We start from the raw sequence: 20,139 nt of genomic DNA, 5'->3' as shown, positions 1-20,139 counted from the left end.
CCAAGTGACGCCATTAGGAGCCATGAGGCTGGACACTTGCTAAAATGGCCGCCTCATCTTCAGACGTGTGTGCCCCTGCCCATTTCCCCTATCAGCCTCCATCCCGAGATCGGATTGGCTGAGCCTGCCTTTTTCCTGCCAATCACGTTCAATCAGGCGCCCGCCGTCACGCAGCTCGAAGGCACAAGCTCAAAGGCTTGTACCTGTTCCGAGTCTGTCCAGAGAGTGATTAGAGGCCAAGGCCGGAATCCATGCTACTTCTGGATTTTCTCCTCTCGTCCTACTGACCCTTGTGCACTGCCCAGAGAGTTGTGAAATCTCTCCTAATTGGCCTGGTAAGCACTACATATACGATCTTCTATGCCTCTGAAGTACACTGATCCTATGCTTTTGTTAATATTCCATGGCCCACATAAAGGCTATTTTAACTGCTACAGCTTGACACTTCCAGTTCCTACTACCACTCGATTTCATCATACTTTGGGGCCAACATCTATAGTCACCAATGTCTATATTATACAAAATTTCTCTGAAGTAACAGTGTTTCCTAAATCTCTGCCGCAAGTGCTTCACACCTAGGGTACCTCACTGAGATAAATCTGTGTTACCTTTGCCATCGAGAGTTAATGCCGAATCTCGTGGCTTACCTACCTCAATTGCCTGTGTTAATCCGAGGCACTTTATCAAATGCTGACTGTTGCTACAACCTGTTACTGTCCGTTGTGTTGTGTCAATCATTCCTATAGCCCACATTAGGAATCTGAACCGGGCATACCACAAAGGGACCTCACCCATCCTATACTTGCTCCTATAAGAATTGTACCCAGCTCAAATAGTGCACTTTTAGCCCATATTGTGACTTTCGAATTTAGATGGACTTTTGAATTCAGATAGACCTTGTCGCTATAATTGTTCTTACCTGTTTGCACATTGCTCCTGCCTGTTTGCACATTTCATCTTAGCCCATACTGTGATTTTGAACTTAGATGGACCTGCTGCTATAATTGTTCTTACCTGTTTGCACATTATTCATGCCTGTTTGCACATCACATTTTAGCCCATACTGTGACTTTGAATTTAGATGGACTTTTGAACTTCGATGCACCTGCTGCTATAATTGTTCTTACCTGTTTGCACATTATTCCTGCCTGTTTGCACATCGCATTTTAGCCCATACAGTGACTTCGTATTTAGATGGACTCTTGAACTTAGATGGAGCTGCTGCTATAATTGTTCTTACTTATTTGCTCACTGCATTCTAGTCCATATTGTGACTTTCGAATTTAGATGGATTTTGCTGCTATTATTGTCCTTACCTGTTTGCACATTATTCCTGCCTGTCTGCACATCGCACCTCAGCCCATACTGTAACTTTGAATTCAGATGAACCTTGCTGCTATAATTGGGTTTACCTGTCTGCATATGGCATTTTAGCCTAACTGTGCCTTTTTAACTTAGGTGAAACCTTGCTGCTAAATTACCTCTGCGAGCATGTGCCAGTGAGGCCCATACTATGCCCAGCTTGCCACACTCATACAGTTTACCTAGTTATACTTGATAATATATGCTGTCTCCTTGCCTGCCTCATAGCATTGTGACTATCGCGCCGCTTTCGACTTGCCCACCTTAAATACAGGCACTAGTGCCCATTCTGAGCCTACTGAGCCTCACACATAGTACCCTAGTCAGCCCACCTCCACATAAACTATGTATTTACCAGCTACTTATACAGTCTTACTGAGGACTATTCTACACTTACTTATCACATTAGATGTCAACATGCCTCACTCTCTGCCCTCTTTGGTGCTTGAGATACCCCTGAACGATCCTAAAAACATAAATGTTATGACTACAAGACCATATAATCTCTCCCAAAGAAACCTTAAACTTCGTGCTAGACTCCCTAAAATGTATGAACCTACAGCCAAATCTCTAGACCTCCTCTCTACCAAAATATCCTTACATAACTCGACTAACACTCAGCACCCACTTCAGCTCAACAGCCGACTCTATCAAGACCCTACTACTTGCCCTAAACCCCTCCACATTACCGCAACACCTACTGAGCCTACACTGCCAGGCATAAGAGGAGCCCTAATAAATGCCCGGTCTCTGGTGGCTCATGCCACAGAAATATCCGACCTTATCACAACTGACAAAATGGATTTCCTCGCCATTACGGAATCCTGGCTGCATCCAGCAGCCGGACCAGCTATTATGCTAGCTATTCCTGAGGATTACACTCTCCTTCGAATAGACCACACTTCCTCTCGGGGTGGTGGCCTAGTCATAATTGCATAAACTAGCCTAGCACTGTGACTTGCTACTCCACTTAAGGTAGACTCTTGCGAACTCTTGACTGCCAAACTAACTACCTCAACTACTCAAACTCTATCCACCTTATCTACAGACCTCCAGGTCCTCTAGGATCCTTTGAAGAAGATCTCACTAACATCCTTTCGGATAACCTCAAAAACACATCCACAAGTCTTCTTCTAGGAGATTTTAACCTTGGCTACAAAGACCCTTCAGAACCTAATGCAACACAGATCAATGACTTCATTGAGGAATTAGGCTTCGCCCAAAAGGTAACTGCCGCTACTCACACTAAGGGCAGAACCCTTGTCAAAAATTAACAACAAAAAAGAATCCCTCCTGCGTGCATCTAACTCCAATAATATCACGGCCCTTGTGCCCTCGAACACCTAAATATCTAAACACCTTTTTAACTTCAAGAAAGTATCCACACGAGAAGTTGAAAAAGTTATCTTAACCCTCAAACCGTCTAACTGCCACGGCGACCCGTGCCCGGCACAAATCATAATGGATGCTGCAAGGGACCTCTCCCCATTCATAACCAAACTCATAAATGCCTCATTCTCCTCTGGTACTATTCCCAACAATTTGAAACAATCGTGGGTCCTCCCACTCCTACAAAAACAAACACTCGACCCGACCATTCCCACTAATTATCGCCCCATTACGACAGTGCCATTGTTTGTTTGTTTGTTTGTTTATTTGTTTGGTAATGTGCACCAAGCCCTCAGGTGTAGGGGTGCAACAAAAACAAGAAGTCTTAAAACTTAGTTACAGTACAAAGGTAGCAATACATAGAACAGTGATTGCGATAGGACCGAGATACAAGGTACAAGATACATTAAGTGCAAAGCAATGGTCATGGTAAGTCAAGGAAGCATTATCATGAAGTATCAGTGTCTGCACACCTACGTATACACTGCGTGCACAGTTAACCAAGCTACCGTGTAGTTTGGTGAAAACAAAGGGTCGTGTAGGGGCTGGAGGGTAGAAATGTAATTCGTCATTTAGGTGTCATTAGTGTGTAGCCAATTGAGTATCTTGTGTCTGAATTTAGGGTAGGGTTGTACTTGTCTGATGTCAACTGATAATTCCTGCTTAAAACCTTGGACAAGGTAGCGTACCTCCAAATTCAACAATACTAGGAATGCAACCACCTCCTAGGAGTACGTCAGTCAGGTTTTAGACCGCAACATGGAACGGAAACTGCACTGATCGACCTTAAAGCACAAATAAACACCCTGAGAGACAATGGTAATACAGCACTACTTCTGCTGCTCGACCTCTCAGCGGTGTTTGACTTGGTTGATCACAAGACTCCTTGCCATCACTTAGACTCGGCCACTTCCTTTTCACAAGAAGCTATAGGCTGGATTCAATCCTTCTTAGATAATAGAACCATGCGGGTCTTTGCACCCTCAGCAGCAGCAGACCCTATTCCCATCACTTGCGGGGTGCCACAAGGTTATTGTGTTTCACATACTCTGTACAACATATTCACGAAGCCCCTTTTTGATGATCTAGATGGTCTGGGTATCACCTACACTAACTATGCAGATGATACACAGATCCTCATCCCGTTGACGGGAGATTTTGACAAGGATTTGGCCTTTGTGAACAGAGTATATCTCATCATTCAGGCATGGATGGCCTCTCATGGACTATGCCTGAATGATGATAAAACGGAACTCCTCATTTCGGGCACCACGGCGAATAACAATAAATTAGGCCATCTATATTCTAACTTCACCATAGACAATAACAATATTCCAGTAGCTAAAGAAGTGAAAACTCTTGGCTTTTACCTTGACTCGACTCTCTCATTCAAAAAACAAGTCAACTCCTTGGCCTCGGCTACCGCCTATACGACCGCCTATACGTGTAAGTTAATTTGAGCAGCCAAGCAATTCCTTATACCTAATAATTGCATTACTCTAGCAAGAGCCTTGGTATTATCTAAATTGGACTATTGGAACAAATGCATTACCAACAAGATACAGATCTTACAAAACTAAATTGGTCTTATACATAGGCTGCAACAAATGCATTACCAACAAGATACAGATCTTACAAAACAATGCTTTAAGAGCAGCCCTGAACATTCGCAAGAAAGCCCATATATCTGACCTTAGAAGATCGAACAACTGGCTTTCCACCAAAGACAAAATCTTCCTCAAATCAGCTTCTCTAACTCATAAATGCCTACACATGGCCGCCCCCAGTACCTTATTACCAGATTCCGGAGACAATCCACTAACCGCCCGTCTAGAACAGCTAATACTAACCTACTTCAAGTGCCTAGATTCAAATGTATGAAGGCTGGTGGCGGTAGCTTCCCAGTCAAAGCAGCTCAAAACTGGAACTCACTCCCACCCTCTTTATGAGATGACATGCCCTTCCTACGCTTCAGATCCAACCTCATCCATTGGATTAAGGAGCACCACATTTGACTGTCCACCACACTGCCACACCACTGTACAACGATATATATCTGTATCTGTATAATTGTATATTTTGTATATAACTGTTGTTTGATGCCCGCCGCTATCCTTTCCTTTGCTCATTTGTACGTTAGAGGCTAACACTGTTTTATTATTATTTTGTACTGTAACGCACAGCAATGTAACCTACGCTGAACAATCCTCTTTTTCCTCTTATGCGCCCTAATACCTTTGGGTCTGGTGCACATTATAAATAAATGAACAAACAAACAAACAAACATGTCCCTCATTTGACTATATTACTTGCATATATGGTATCACAGTAAACTGCCCGCATCATAGGTGGCTTGTATTCCTTCTCTTCATGATCAATATTTGCTCTATCCACTATGAAGTATTAGTCACTGAATCACACAATGATACTCTGCTCTTGCTATTCCAGATGGATACTCCATAAATCGATTGGACAGAGAATCAGCTAAAGGTGGCGGTGTAGCATTTATTGCCCAAACCTCACTAAACATAAGGCCCAACCTAACCTAAGACTCCCTTCAGGGGAACTACTATCAATCAAGCTGCCAATCTCAGCTTCTCTAACGCTCACCATCCGCCTCATACATAAACCTCCCGGGTACACTTCCACTCTTGAAAAAGACATTACACTTCTCCTCTCCAATAACACCAAACACAACTCTTAGATCCTATTATTTGGTTACTTTAATCTAGGCTTTTAGGACCCTAAAGACAACGAAGCATCTACCCTTGCCAATTCTATCTCTGAATTAGGCTTTACACACCGCATCACCCTTCCCACACATAATAAAGGAAGAAATTTAGATTGGCTTGCGACCTTAACTGCAACACTATATCCTCTTCACCACACCTTGCCCATGGACGGACCACCACCTCATCACATTCACTATCAAAAAAGACAACCTGCTGGACCAGCAAATGCCCATTGCTTCATCAACATGCACAAGAAACCATCACAACATAACAGTGGAGAAATAACTTCCTCTACTACAGCCGATCATTGACTTCATGCCTACCAACTCTGACCCCACTGCCTTAGTAGACCTATATAACCGTACCCTGCTCAATGCTATCTATACCATAGCACCATTCAAAATGCGCAAAGCCAAATCCTGTATGCAGTTAAACTCATGGTTTACCCCTGAACTAAAACCCTTACGCAAGAACAAGAGAAATGCAGAATCTTCTTGGAAAAAGTCCCCTTCAGCCATTAACAAGAACACATTTATAATAGCATCCAATAATTATATAGAAGCTATTATCAAAACTAAATCTAGTATGAAAAAACTCTTTAACATTCTAAGAGAGCTAGAATGCCCCTCTCCTCTACCAGACACCTGTATTAAAGACACCACATGGTGCACTAACATTCAGAAGGCCTTACTCAACAAACTATTGATGTTACAAACTAACATTGAGTCTAAAAAACTCAGTCGCCTGTCCGACACAGCTCAACCCCTAGCACCATATAAACGGCCCAACACTCATGAAATGTTCAACTTTTCACCACTCTCCATTAAAGAGGTTGAGGACAGAATCTCAAAGTTAAAACTGTCAAAATGCCAGGGAGACCCATCATCAAGGTTGCAGCAAAGCACCTGGCACCCTTTATCACAACTCTTATTAACGCCTCATTTGAATGTAACATAGTCCCAACCAATTTGAAAGATGCGTGGGTTCTTCCCCTCCTAAAGAAACCTATGCCAGACCCAAACATCCCTACTAACTACAGAGCAGCCTACCTGCAGATCCAGAACCAGCTAGAAAACCACAAACTCCCAGGCCTCTGGCAATCAGGTTTCCGACCAAAAGACGGTACAGAAACGGCCCTGATTGACCTCAAGACTCAAATGGACAACTTAAAAGACAATGGCAAACTCGCCCTCTTACTACTATTAGACCTCTCGGCTGCATTTGACTTGGTTAACCACTAAGTCTTATGCAACCACCTCTCATTACATCAGCAGCCCACTTCTCTGACAAAGTAAATGCCTGGATTCATTCCTTTCTAAAGAATAGTTCTATGACGATCTTTGCACCTTCGGCCTCCGCCGATCCAGGTACAGCCACATGCGGAGTCCCTCAGGGTTCCGGTGCATCACCAACACTATATAACGTGTTTACAAAACCTCTGTTCGACGACCTTTACCATTTGGGTGCCATCTACACGAACTATGCAGATGACACCCAAGTACTCATCCCTATCACCAGCGACTACATCAAAGACGCTAAAGTCCTAAATGACATCTATCTCATCATACAAACCTGGATGGCTAAGCATAGACTATGCCTCAAAGATGACAGGAAAGTTACTCCTATTAGGCTCCCAATCCAGACTTGACAAACTTGACGGACAATACTCATCTTTCAACATTGACGGCAGTTACATAATGGTATCCAAGGATGTCAAAGCGCTAGGTATTTACCTAGACTCCTCACGAACCATGACAAGACAAATCAACACAATAGCCTCTTCCACTGCCTACACCTACAAGTTAATCAACGCATGTAGACCATTTCTTTCCACATATAACTGCACTTCCATAACTAGAGCCTTAGTTCTCTCCAAAATTGACTACTTTAATGCACTCTACCTAGGCACAAGTCAACGTAACTTTAACAAGTTACAAATAATCCAAAACAATGCCATCAGATCAGCATTGAACCTCCCAAGGTCTCAACATATCTTGGATAAAAGACGGAACACTCAGTGGCTCTCTGTCAACCAAAGGATAGGGTACATAACTCTATCACTTACATATAAGTGCCTCCCCAACATGGCGCCTAGCTATCTGGCTGACTACACCCGAAACACTACAACACGTCCCATTAGATCTACCCAAGCTCACTGCTTAAAGATCCCCAGGTTTAAGCTCAAGAAAGCTGGAGGCAGTAGCTTCCCTGTGTTAGCCGCTAAATTGTGAAACACCCTACAACCTACCTTAAGAACAGAACCTTCCTTACATTGATTTAGAAAAAAACTCTAAAGTATGGCTTCTCTCACAAGACGTCTAAGAATCCCAATCCTATACTTACCTAATCTTCAACTGTTAACTCTGCTCCTTTTGTCTACCATAGCCTATCTGTAATAATCTGTATGAAACAAATGCATCACATGTAATTGTAAGTAATATGTCTTGTATCATATGTACCTAGAGAAATGCGCCTATGTAACTGTAATTAAAGCGTCTTGTATCATATCATATGCACCTGTAAGAAATGCACCCAGATGCCCCAGGGCTCAGTGCCCTATATATAAATAAATAAATAAATAAACCTTTGGCTCTCCAGATGTTTTGGACTACAACTCCCAATAATGTTGCCCATTGGCTAGGCTGGCTAGGGGTCATGGGCTTTGTAGTCCAAAACATCTGGCCAGCCAACGGTTGTAGACGCCTGCTTCTAAGCCCTCTTCTCCCTTGTATATTGTTTGTTTGTCTCTACCACAGTGCTGCATCTCTTATTATCTCTCCTATGGTGAGGCCACAATACACCACTCTCTGGACAACTTTCTGTGCTGTATGTCCACTACAGTCGTGGTTGGTACACTATAAATGCATATTGACAAATGTATAAGAAAATCCATATTTCAATGCATTTTCCATATCTACGCCAGGCTCACTTCCAGCCCTCTTGGCCTGCCAGGGAACAAGGCTCTTATTTGCGAAGTCTCCCTCAGTGCACCATCGAAGAATATAAAGCTTAAATGAACTGTAGTCTGCATGGCTGACTTCCCTGCGCCTCATTAGTGCCATTTCCCGTCCGAAGTGTGAAAAATGCTTGTTGGCACCTCATAAAAATGACTTAACGGATTGCTGCGCAGATAGATCATTCCAGAACCACATGTTCCACCACAGGTGCCAAAGAAGTCCGAAAGACTCCATTATGGCTAATTTGTGATTGGGTGAGCGCACATTGCACATTTGCTCAGTGGCTACTTGGGGAATCGGGCGAAGAGAGGCAATATATATGAGCCACTCTCCGGCACCTTAAACCCGTGGTCACGAAGCTTCCGCCCATGAGTTATAGGCCATTTCTTTCACGACGGAGGAGCCACAAATCAGGCGCTATTTCCTAAGAGTAGGAACACACTAGGCTGCCTTCAGAGTTCACAGTCATTCTTTTAGAAGATTGATGGCAAACTGCTTTATTTTCATTTCTTACTTTTTTGTTAACTTTTTTAACAGGAAGTTCTGGCGAGCCATTCTAGGCGCGTGTTTTCCTCTTCCGTGAAACGTTCTTGGAGAGCGTTCCGACGCCTGGCGCGTGAGCTCGCGCCGTCTCTGCTCATGATCTTCTGCCTCTCTCTCAGTGACTCACAGGAAGGCGCGTAGGCCACTTGTACAAACAACTGCACCTTCACTCTAGGTTTCACTATTTCAAACGATCTCTGTCCTGACCTTTTTCATTCAAAAGTACTTTTAAATGTGCAAGATCGACCTCTGAACTGTAGTGAAAGGGATGCGCTGTAACGAGAATAAAGACCCCTAGCCCATCTTATTGAATACGCCTTAGAAGAACAGCACGGTATCTGGAAAACATGCAGGAAAGTACGCTGCAGTGGAGTTTCTGAATCTTATCATTAGGGTGGGCAAACCAAAGGGCAGAACTGGGGCGGGGCCGGTGAATGGGGGCAGATACAAAAAAGGGTTAATAGGCAAAACTGGATTATATAATCATGTATTTTACCAGGCTGTTTGTATTTATTAAAAAGGTGACCCTATGCAAGTTCAGAATAAGTTTAAGGCAATAAAAGAGTTGCATCAACTTAATGGAACCCCTAAAAAAAGTAACAGGCTTAACGGTTGTAAAAAGCCCCCCAAATAAACTTTCAAAGACATTTGCCTCACAGGTTTTTCACTGTGTGATTTCCTTTTAACACATTTTTTTATCATCCTTTAGCTTAAAATCAATTAATTAAAAAAATACATAAAAAATAAATGAATAGTCTGCGATCACCCCCCAGCTTTCAACCTCGTCAAGTTCCTTGAAGGCCAAACCCACACCATCCTGAATTACACCTGTACCACACTTACATGCAGCAACTCCAACAAGATAGTTCCTCAATCTTCCTAAAAGTGCTCACTCGCTCCTTCAAAAATATAACCCACACCAACGTTCCATCTAATGTTTCTCCATTATTTCAAGTTTAATAATAATAATAATAATAATAATAATAAAACTATCACATTTGTTTCTAGTGCTTCATGACGGATGCCTCCCTTGAATAATAGCTCTAATAATGGTTATCACTCCCCAACTTAATGGTCCTCATGGTAATGTAATGCATTATAAAGAGGTCTTGTATAGCGCATCTCTGAACTTTTGGTGGCTTTGTGGCTTGTGGTTCTGCAGAAAAAGAGTGCAGTGGTTATAAGCGAGAAGAGAGTTGTGAAACATGTGGCATGGATAAGTGCGGGCCAGAAGTAAAAGACCTGAATGCTGGTACGGCTGTTTGTGGTTTGTGGCATTGATACCTGGATATATGTTGCTTCCAGGGGGAAGAGCAACATCTATTAAATGCCAGTGCTGGGACACTGGGAGAACCCCTGGCAGGGCACAGTATGTGATATAGCCAAAGATACAAATGAAAACTGTTAGCCCTGGTTGCACTTGTACCATTAAAGAATTTTAAACTTAATTGGCCAGTTGTAGTTTGTTCCAACTTATACAGTTTATTTTTTACATCAATCAGGTACAGAGTGTTAGCACTACAATTTCTTTAACACATTCACAAACTTGTTTGAATTAATTTGATTGTTTGGTCCAATTTATATACTTTCAATATTGACATCAATTGATTGCAGATTGTTGGCTGACAGTTTTTTTAATTCATTCGTCACAGTTACTTCACTCTGGCATAGACAATTTCCTTTTATTGGTTTGTATGTTGACTATTGTCACTCCTTCTGTCTATATAGTGTGCTAAATACTGAATCTCAATATTAGCTTGTCAATTTGCTCTCTAGTCACAGTTGCTTCACTGAGACATGGACAATTGACTGACATTGTTTGAATATTGTGTATTGCCTCATTTTCTGCTGTATGCAAAGTAGGATAAATACTGGTTCTCTGAACAATTGTCTTGATGTGCTTGAATGTTGTATATTGCCTTGCTTTCTGCTGTCTGCAGAGTGGGATAATTGCTGGCTTTCTCTGTTGGCTCTCTTTGGATGTTGTGTATTGCCTCACTTTCTGCTGTCTGCAGAGAGGGCTAAATGCTGGCTTTTAATGCTGACTCCCAACACGTGTTTCCTCGACCCTGTGGGGGCGGTCTTTCAGGGGATGGAATTCGTTTTCCTTATCTCTGTGGAATTACCTGGGAGAAAAATGATGGTGTGTATTTAAAGACAAAGCTTCGAGTTTTCAAACTTATTAGTATAACATTTGCTCCATTGTCTATAAGTACAACAGACCAATACTTACTGGTACGCTTCAATATAGTTTGGTGACTTTTTTGGGATTGAACTTCTTGTGTCGAAGATATTAAGGATGGTGTGTCCTAAAAAGAGGTACACTTTCATGAATATTTTTTAATATGAATTCATTGCACCTGTTCTAAAGGAGAATTTGGTGCTGGGGCTCAACTACGGTGTTAATGTGGAATCAATAGCCTGGTGTGCTTACCTGTGTATATCTTTGTTTGCTTGCAATCCGTGGTCGGATTCCGGGTGTTGTGGTTGCTGAATACACAGCGCATTGCATCTTTGAATGCAATTGCGCTATAATCATTTCATCGCGTCGGTCACGCTGTGACTTCATTACGTTCACACGTCGTGGCTGCCATTTTGCTTTGGGATCCATTTTGTGGTAACATTATTTTGTAATTTAAGACAGGTTGTGATTAGTATTTTGAAGATAATTGTCATACCTATTCTTATATGTGATTAAGGCTTTTGCCAAGGTTGGTTGAATATCTTTTGTTGGCTGGTGTTATATTTGCTTGCCTGTTTGGGGACGAGCCCTGATGTGTGATCATGTATTCTTGAGGAATGGGTCACTACGTGGTTAGAATTATTTGAATGTTTTGATGTTCAGTTATTAGGGTTACATTAAGTAAAGTGGCTATCCTGGGGAAGAAAAGGGTTTTTCACCTGATATCTTGCAGAATAACAAAGCAGATAATTGCTGAATGGCTTTACATTGCCAATAGAGTTACAGATGATAGAAAGGCGGTTATTTGGTATCTAGATTTACAGTTAGTAGAATCTTCTGTGGGTTACAGCTGATCATTAAACAGTGTATAATTTATGGTCTATGTTAGATGTAGAGCAACTTTATAGAAAGTGATATAGTTCTTGGTTCGAATTCAGACCTGAGTGGCATGAGTCCATAATACATTTCCATTTTGCTTCATGTTTGCATTGGATTTGTTCAATATTGCCTCCCCTTGGTGGTGGTTTAACTTTTTCAAGACCATAAAATCTAAGACCATGTAGATCTTCATCACCATAGTGATTCGTAAAATGCATTGCTAGTGGTGATCGGATGTCTTTATTTTTGATGGATCTGATATGTTCACCGATCCTTATTTTGAGTTGTTTGGTTGCGCTTCCGATATAGATTATTTTGCATGTGCACATTATTGCATAAATTACAAAGGTACTGTTACAGTTGATGAGTTCACCAGTGGGTAACTGCACAGTTCTCTGACCATTCTCTGAATGTTTGCATATTTGGCATTGGCCACATCTATAGTTACCTTTGAGAGGTGCCTGTAACCATGTTGTTGACGTCCGTCCTGGTTTGTGCATTGGTGCTTGGAAATGTGAGGGACTTAGTTTGTCTTTCAAACTTGGTGCTTTTCTAAATGTTATTGTCGGATGTTCATCCAAAGTATCCTGTGGATCTTGGTCCATCTGTAAAATGTTCCAGTTTTTGAATACAATATTCTTGATAATATAACTGTTGGAGCTATATGTGGTAATAAATCTGTATTTTGGAAAATGTGAGGCTGCCATGAGTGTTTTTTTGTCTTGGAGCAGTTGCGCTCTTGTCCTAGTAGATGTCTTGAGGTAGCTTTTGTTTACCAAGGATTTGCTGTACCTTCTCTCAATGAAGTTGTTTTTCATTCGGTCTGCATGTTTTTTTGAAGTCTGCTTGTGTTGAGCAGTTTCTTTTGATTCTTAACATGTCTCAAACGGGATATTGTTTATGACGTGTGCTGGATGGTTGCTTGTGGCATACAATGTGCTGTTGACTGCTGTTGGTTTAACGTAGAGAGTAGTCAGAATCCTGTTGTTTTGTATATATAGATTGATGTCCAAAAAATTGATTGTTTCTTTGCTGCTCTGCATTGTCAGAGTGAGATTGTAGGTGTTGGTATTGAGATATGTCAAGTATTGGTCCAGTTTGTCCTGACTGCCGTTCCATATGAGTCTGATGTCATCTATGTATATTGTATGTACTCACAGGGGGTGTGTATGGCCCTCTTTTATGGTCAGGGGGGGCCTATGTCATGAGGTTATATAACAGTATTTTGTAACACAAGGACATAGGCTACCCCACCTGTATGGCACTTGCCGGTAGTATAATATCGCAGTAAAGACTATGGCATTGGTCTTTGCATAAAACAGAGTACACCAATATGCATTCTTATATGTGACAATTTATTTTTCAACTAATGATTTTTTAAAAACCAGCCTATACGGGCTGTTGTATCTATGTCACCAATATTCAGCTCCTTTTTCAAGGAGAATTGCATACAAAAGTCCTCATATTGTATCTTCATATGACTAACAATTTGTAGTGCTAATAACTTGTGAGGGTTAGTATCCAAAGTGACGTATGATGTGGTTAAGCTACATAACACATCTATCTAGTCGACACTTCTGGTGTTTCTGGCACGAGCGAGGTGGTTGGCTGTGCTGGTGCCGTCTTCAGGACTTGGCAAGGGAGCGTGGAGGTGTCTCTTGCAGACCCTTTTGGTGTGACATCTGAGCCAGATATTGGTAGTGTCACAGGTACGTAGAAGAAATGTTCTGTTCTTCTATAAAGGAGCCTGTTGTGCGCCTTCTGCAACAAGTTTGCCACCCCAATAATCCACCTAAGTGTGATACATTTCCTACCCCCCAACAATCCATCTAAGTGTGATACATTTTTAATACACAGTTTAAATACAGCATCAACAACAATCTGTCCACTTGCCCTCAGGACCAATAATTTTGGTCCTCAATCTCCCTCCCTAGTAAGGATCCAGGGTAGGGACTGTCATTGAGAAGTAATGTGTGTATATATGTTCAATCTAATAAAAAAAAGTCCATAGGCACTCCTCTGATATGCAAATGGATATTTCCCATTAGTGAAAGGTACAGTGAGCTAAAGTGTGGCTGTGGACTCTCAAGTGGGTACCTTCCCATAGAACAGGTCAGTGGTATGTGTTCATTCTCTCAGAGGGGCGCCTATGGACTATTTTATTATTAGATTGAACATATATGCACACATTACTTCTCAATTGCAGTCCCTACCCTGGATCCTGATAGACAGTAAAGGGTCAGCTTTTAAACTTTGCTTTTGACTCACTCACAGAGAATACTGGGCCCAGGGTCCCAAATGCATGTGGATACTGAAACCAGTCCCAGACACTGGAACTTTGCAAAGAGTCCTTTATGAGGCTCAGCCTAGGGTGTAGATGGGTTAGCTGCAAGGGAATAAAAAAAACATTGCCAAATATTGATATTACAACAAAGGTAGGTGAGTTGAGTGATGTCATTGGGGAGAAGAGAGTGAGAGAAGGTAAGAAGTATATTTTAGTGTAACTTGCCATTTCTTTATATATTCTGTAATAAAGCATGCCATTCCCCAAGGCTAGTTGTGGCTTTTTGTAGAGTTATTACTAGGGAGGGAGATTGAGGACCAAAATTATTGGTCCTGAGGGCAAGTGGACAGATTGTTGTTGATGCTGTATTTAAACTGTGTATTAAAAATGTATCACACTTAGATGGATTGTTGGGGTAGGAAATGTATCACACTTAGGTGGATTATTGGGGTTGCAAACCTGTTGCACCTAGATGGATTGTTGGGGCTGGGAAATGTATAACATTTAGATGGTTTGTTGGGGTAGCAAACGTGTTGCACCTAAATGGATTGTTGGGACTGGGAAATGTATCACATTTAGATAGATTGTTGGGGGTATGAAATGTATTGCTACTAACTAACCATACTAAACACATACTATTCGGCATATTCACCCGCAAACTCTGAACTAAACACAACCATACCTGTATCGCACCACAAACCGCGCGCACCTCACAACACCCAACATGAAACCAAACCATATAAAATCATACCTCAACACCACATGACTGCTACCAACCGAAAATGCACCAAAGCTCAGTGACCAGTTTCTCTTTACTGAAGTTGCCAACAGCACATCAAAGCTATCTTGCTCTTCTGCCTCTCAACCCCACCCCCAACCGTCTTTCCATTGCAGACCCACAGAGCTCTAAGAGACCATGCAAGTGGCAACAGTGCTTGTTACAAGACCCATTAACATTGTTTGAATATTGAGCGAAATATGTTAAATCCAGCAAAGAGTAGATCAATAATGTATTTCTAGACACTCTCAAGTTAGGCACAAAGAGTTTAACCATGCATGTCTCCTGGGGACAGTATAGTAATGTAATGGAATTTTTGTTGGGCTCTCCGATATGGAGCTGAAATTCTCATCATGTCTGGTAAGGGGCTCTGCATACCTATGATGGTCTTCACAACTTGGATGTTACATCTAGGCACATGACAGATGAGTTGCTTGTTAAGTTGTAAGTCATTGCTATGCCAGTTCGCTTTTCCATATTAATCATAGACATTCTTTTTGCATCAGTTGTGTAGTCAAGCAATTTGGTCCTCTATTTAGAATTGCAAACACGTCACTGCCATGGCACCAGAAAGAGGGGATCAAAAAGCTGGTAAACAACACTAATGTGACCATGCCATATTTCAATAGGCATGTTTCATAATCCTAAATGCAAGGGCACTGAAACATTATCCGTCAATATATCCAAGTCAACGTCCTCCTCGAAAGGCCCCCTCTTCCAGATTCATAGTGCTGACACTTGCTTGGAAAGTGATTGGATAAGAAGAGACTATTAGTTAAAAGACAGCTCCTGGAGTCCCTATATTTGCCATTGTTCTAGATCCACCATAGATGCTTGATGCCTGCTGCCACCTGAGCATAAATGGTGGTACCTGAACCATGACTCCCACTCCCTGGTGATTTTACTTACTAATTAACTGGGCAATCACATATTGCATTGCTCTACTCTGTATCCTGGACAAAAGCATTGTAGGCAGTGAGCCATTTAAGAAATGACTTTTTGGATCCTGAAGATCATGTTGTGTATTCAGGTTAATAGAGCTACCTGCATCCTACGACCAATGAAGGAGGAATCTATTTGGATGAACTCCTCCAAATCCAAAGGAACCACTATATCAAAATCTGAAATGGCGAGCTGGGAGCATATTCATAGACTTAAACTTGGAGTTCAAAAAAGTAGCCCTTGGCCAAAGACTTTGGAAGTGCAGACTTTATCTGTTGATTTCTCAGGCATCACATGCTTCTTACAGTTTAGTGTGTTTTTACCACCGTTTTTACTACTGTTTTTGACCACCAATTAATTACGGAGTGTGCAACTAATTTCAGCTGCTAAATTTGGGGCGACACACCCCATGACCACATGTTCATTCCCAACCCCAGCCTGTAAACCCAATATCCTCTTTCCTAAACCAATCATCTGGCATTTTGTCATTTTTAAATGATCGGTGAGTTTCATTGCAATTAATATTCTGCACTGAATAATATGTGTGATGAACATTATCCAATGAAATCAATGAGTACATCAGTAATGACATGACTCATACTTACAATGACAAAATCCTCACATCACAATAGTGACTTAAACTGTAATAGCTAGCGCCATGGTGTGTGACAGTGGACTCAAAATGTAGTGCCAACTCCCTCATGATCAGAGCAAGTTGCTCATAGCAGGGGACTTGTAATGTGCTCTTCTAAAGGACATGAAAGGGTCACCACTGGGAAATTGAGGATGCTGGAGCCTAAGACCCCTATTCATGCTCATAAGCTTCTATAAGCACAGGGGGTTAATCAGGACACACTGGGAGTCCCTTCCCATGCTTCAACCAAACCATCTATGATCTTCAGATAGTTTAGTTTGCTTAATTCCCTAAATCATTCCTGGAGGCACTCTGAGCAAGAACCAGTGGAGCTTGAAGTTGACAAATTAGGAGAGAGAGTGCTCCAGACACCCTTGATTACTTGTCCCTTTCAAGAACAGCAAATCAGGGTAGGTGAACTTCTAGTAAGTGCAGGGATGTCTGGGATTGTCGAAGCTGGTCAGGAACAAACTCTCTGGGCCCCAGAAGTTGATAAAGGTTGGCTTGTTCTTCATTTCATAAGACACTTACTCTGACTTCAGTTTTATACTGGAACCAGTGAACGTTGAGACTTCAGCTGGGATCTGTAATGCAGTTGCTATCCCTGGCTTTATCCTCAAGTAGGCAGTGTAATCTGGGATAAAAAAAAGGGTGAGACAATAGTTTAGGAGAGCTGTGGTCACACACCATCAAGGGATGGTAACCTGGTGTAGCACTCAGAAGTTATTCATTGAGGTATTAGACTGTCTTAAGGAATACAAGCAGTCTGGGGAAGACGCTTGAGCTGAGAAGGCTGCAAGTCTTCCTCTACAGTGCCTAAGTGTGGTGGCTATCGAGACCTCTTCTCCGCCTCCTTCTACCAAAGAGTTAATTGGCAGAACAGGCAACATATTCTATTGGGACTCAGAATCCTCATAAACTAGTAGGATTTAAGCAAGATGTCAGGAATATCAGCATTGCCACAGAGACATCATGCTACAATAGACTGTTAGCAGGCAGCATGAGTGCTAGGTGATTGAGCTGCTTCTCCGGTAGAGCTGCCCTCCTTCCCCCCACCCGGTGATAGGGAAGAGTAGCCTGCTGAGAAATCCCATGACACAGATTCTATGCTCTGTCCAAAGAAACACACTTCCAAGCTAGCATTGCAATCCTTCTGGGAGCATGACTAGAAAATGATTAGACAAAAAGATGTATCTCCTTCTCTTCATGGAGGACGTACACAATTAAGAGTGAAGCAATAGTTTCACATTGTGCATTGGAACGGCTGAGATGCACACCTCTAGGAATTGTGGAGTGGTATCCTCTCTGCATCCGCAAACATAAATGCTCTAATTTTGAATTGGTGTTTATTCAATGGCCAGAGCCGTTTCCGTTAACACTTATGTGCCAATGGCCCTCTTCATGAGATTTGGCATTGTTTATAAGGGGACAAAGGAGCAACTAACTTTAGGGTTTTGAAGAGCATGTCGAGATACTTTCTTATGCCTCTGCCCTTTGCATGTTACTGCAGAGAGATCAGAGTACTTGGCAAGAAGCCAAGATAGACCCCAAGGGGTAAGGAGGATGTGTTTTTCCCAGGAGTCCTTGGGCATCAGTACATCCAGCCCAGCGAGGTGCCAGGGATACAGAGGCAGGGGTATACATAGAGGCATCAAAGGTCCAGAAAGACCAATGGTTTGGTACTTTGTGTTTCCTGCCCCCCCTCTGTTTGTAATGAGTTATGGGGTGGGGTGATAGGTTCAGTTGGGGATTAGGAACATGGTAACTACTGACTAGAATTTGGTAATGGGACCTGTCTAGGTATAAGCGTTGTTGCTTAATGTTATGACAATTGTTGCTGGTGTGACATTCAGAATGGTTTGGGCTTCTGGAATGGTAGTAGAAGGGGTTTGGCTTTGTTTAGTGGTGATCTTAGGACGCGTTTCAGGCCGGGGTTAGTGCGTACTTGAAGTTTGATTAGTAGTTCAGTAGTTTTTTTTGTACAGGCAGGTTTGCCTGGTGATAGGTGGGAGAAGTGGCAGAAATAGAAGGGTGCTGCATCACAGAGAGTTTGATAGCACCGCCAGAGGCATTAAGCAGTTTGGCCAGAGAAGGGGGGACCGTTGCAAGAGTTATTCTCTAGGGGAGTGGCTGGGGATCAGTTTCACACCCATGTTGAAGTTGAATAAGTAGTCTATAAGGCTATGGAGCCAGGTGAGAAGTTGCACCTGTCACATCAAAGCAACCTATCCCACTTAAGGTGAGTCTAGTGTTCTTTGTACCAATTAGCCAAAGTAATAATGTGAGGGGCTGTGCCAACACAGCTCACCTTTCTGCTGGCTCCTTTTCGATCTTGTTACAGGTGGTAGAAGAGTTAGGTAATTTCTGTTATGGGACGACATTCTTGGGATTTGGGTTGTGGTGATGCCTTAATTTTACTGGTATGCTAGTGGAGGAAACCCTACAACAAACCTTAGTAGCCTAGACATATGGAATCTAGCGTCTTAATGAAGAAATGTCACCTTTTAAGGCTTCTTTACTCTCACGGTGCTCTGAGCCGCATGGTATTTAGCTAAACAAAATCTGCGAAAGTTAGTTATTTTTTATGAAGATGTCACTTGGGGGGTAAAGCCACTGCCATAGAATATAGATGGCAGTGGAATCCAAAAAGGTATGTACCAGTAGATGCTTTATGTGTGCCTTTGCTGGATCCAACAGCCCTTGGCACATACACACCAGATTTGCATCGTCCTAGTGCTGCTTTCAATAGGGACTGGCTTTTAGTCTGCTTCTTATGTTTCATCTGGATGGGCATATTGGATACAATAATTCCAGTGCCTGCTGGTGTGCAGACTGCTTGTATCCCTCTTTATGACACTCACACACAGTAATCAAACACTCGCTCCTGACAATTAACCATCAACACTCCACAACTCTTCCATCAGCTTGTATAACTTACACCCTGCCCTACTCGCCCTCACACTCTGGGCACATGAACTTCCCTTGTGCATATAGATATCTTAAGTGTCCTCAACTCAAATCACATAGAAACAAAATTGCACATGGAGCTCAGGTACTACTGATCTGCACACAAAACATTGACCATAACATCCAGGGTAGCCTCTAAATCAAATCTCATCAACATAAAAGTTCAGTTAAGTTTAACTGCGAAAATCAATGTGTGCGGTTGTGGCGTAAGAATTGTGTACGCCATCATTTTGGGATATTTAAAGGATTTCAGTTTCCCAATATGATCGTAATTACATATCCATTCCCATTCTTTGGCTTTCTTGAACTGATTTCTTAAGATAATGAGCTCCAAACCGTAATTCAAGAACCAATTTATGTCTTAAAAAATATTTCATTTACAGTACAGAGTGCCTTTATAGCCCTACAAGCACTTTAATAGCCAAGCCAATAAGCATTAAATAAGGGCAATCAGTAGAAAGAGACGTGAGGCCAAGCTCTAGCTCAGAGT

This window comes from Ambystoma mexicanum, chromosome 11, assembly GCF_040938575.1.
Source record: "Ambystoma mexicanum isolate Mex_15411 chromosome 11, UKY_AmexF1_1, whole genome shotgun sequence".
Lineage (NCBI taxonomy): Eukaryota > Metazoa > Chordata > Amphibia > Caudata > Ambystomatidae > Ambystoma > Ambystoma mexicanum.
Note: the sequence above shows the minus strand (reverse complement) of the source record.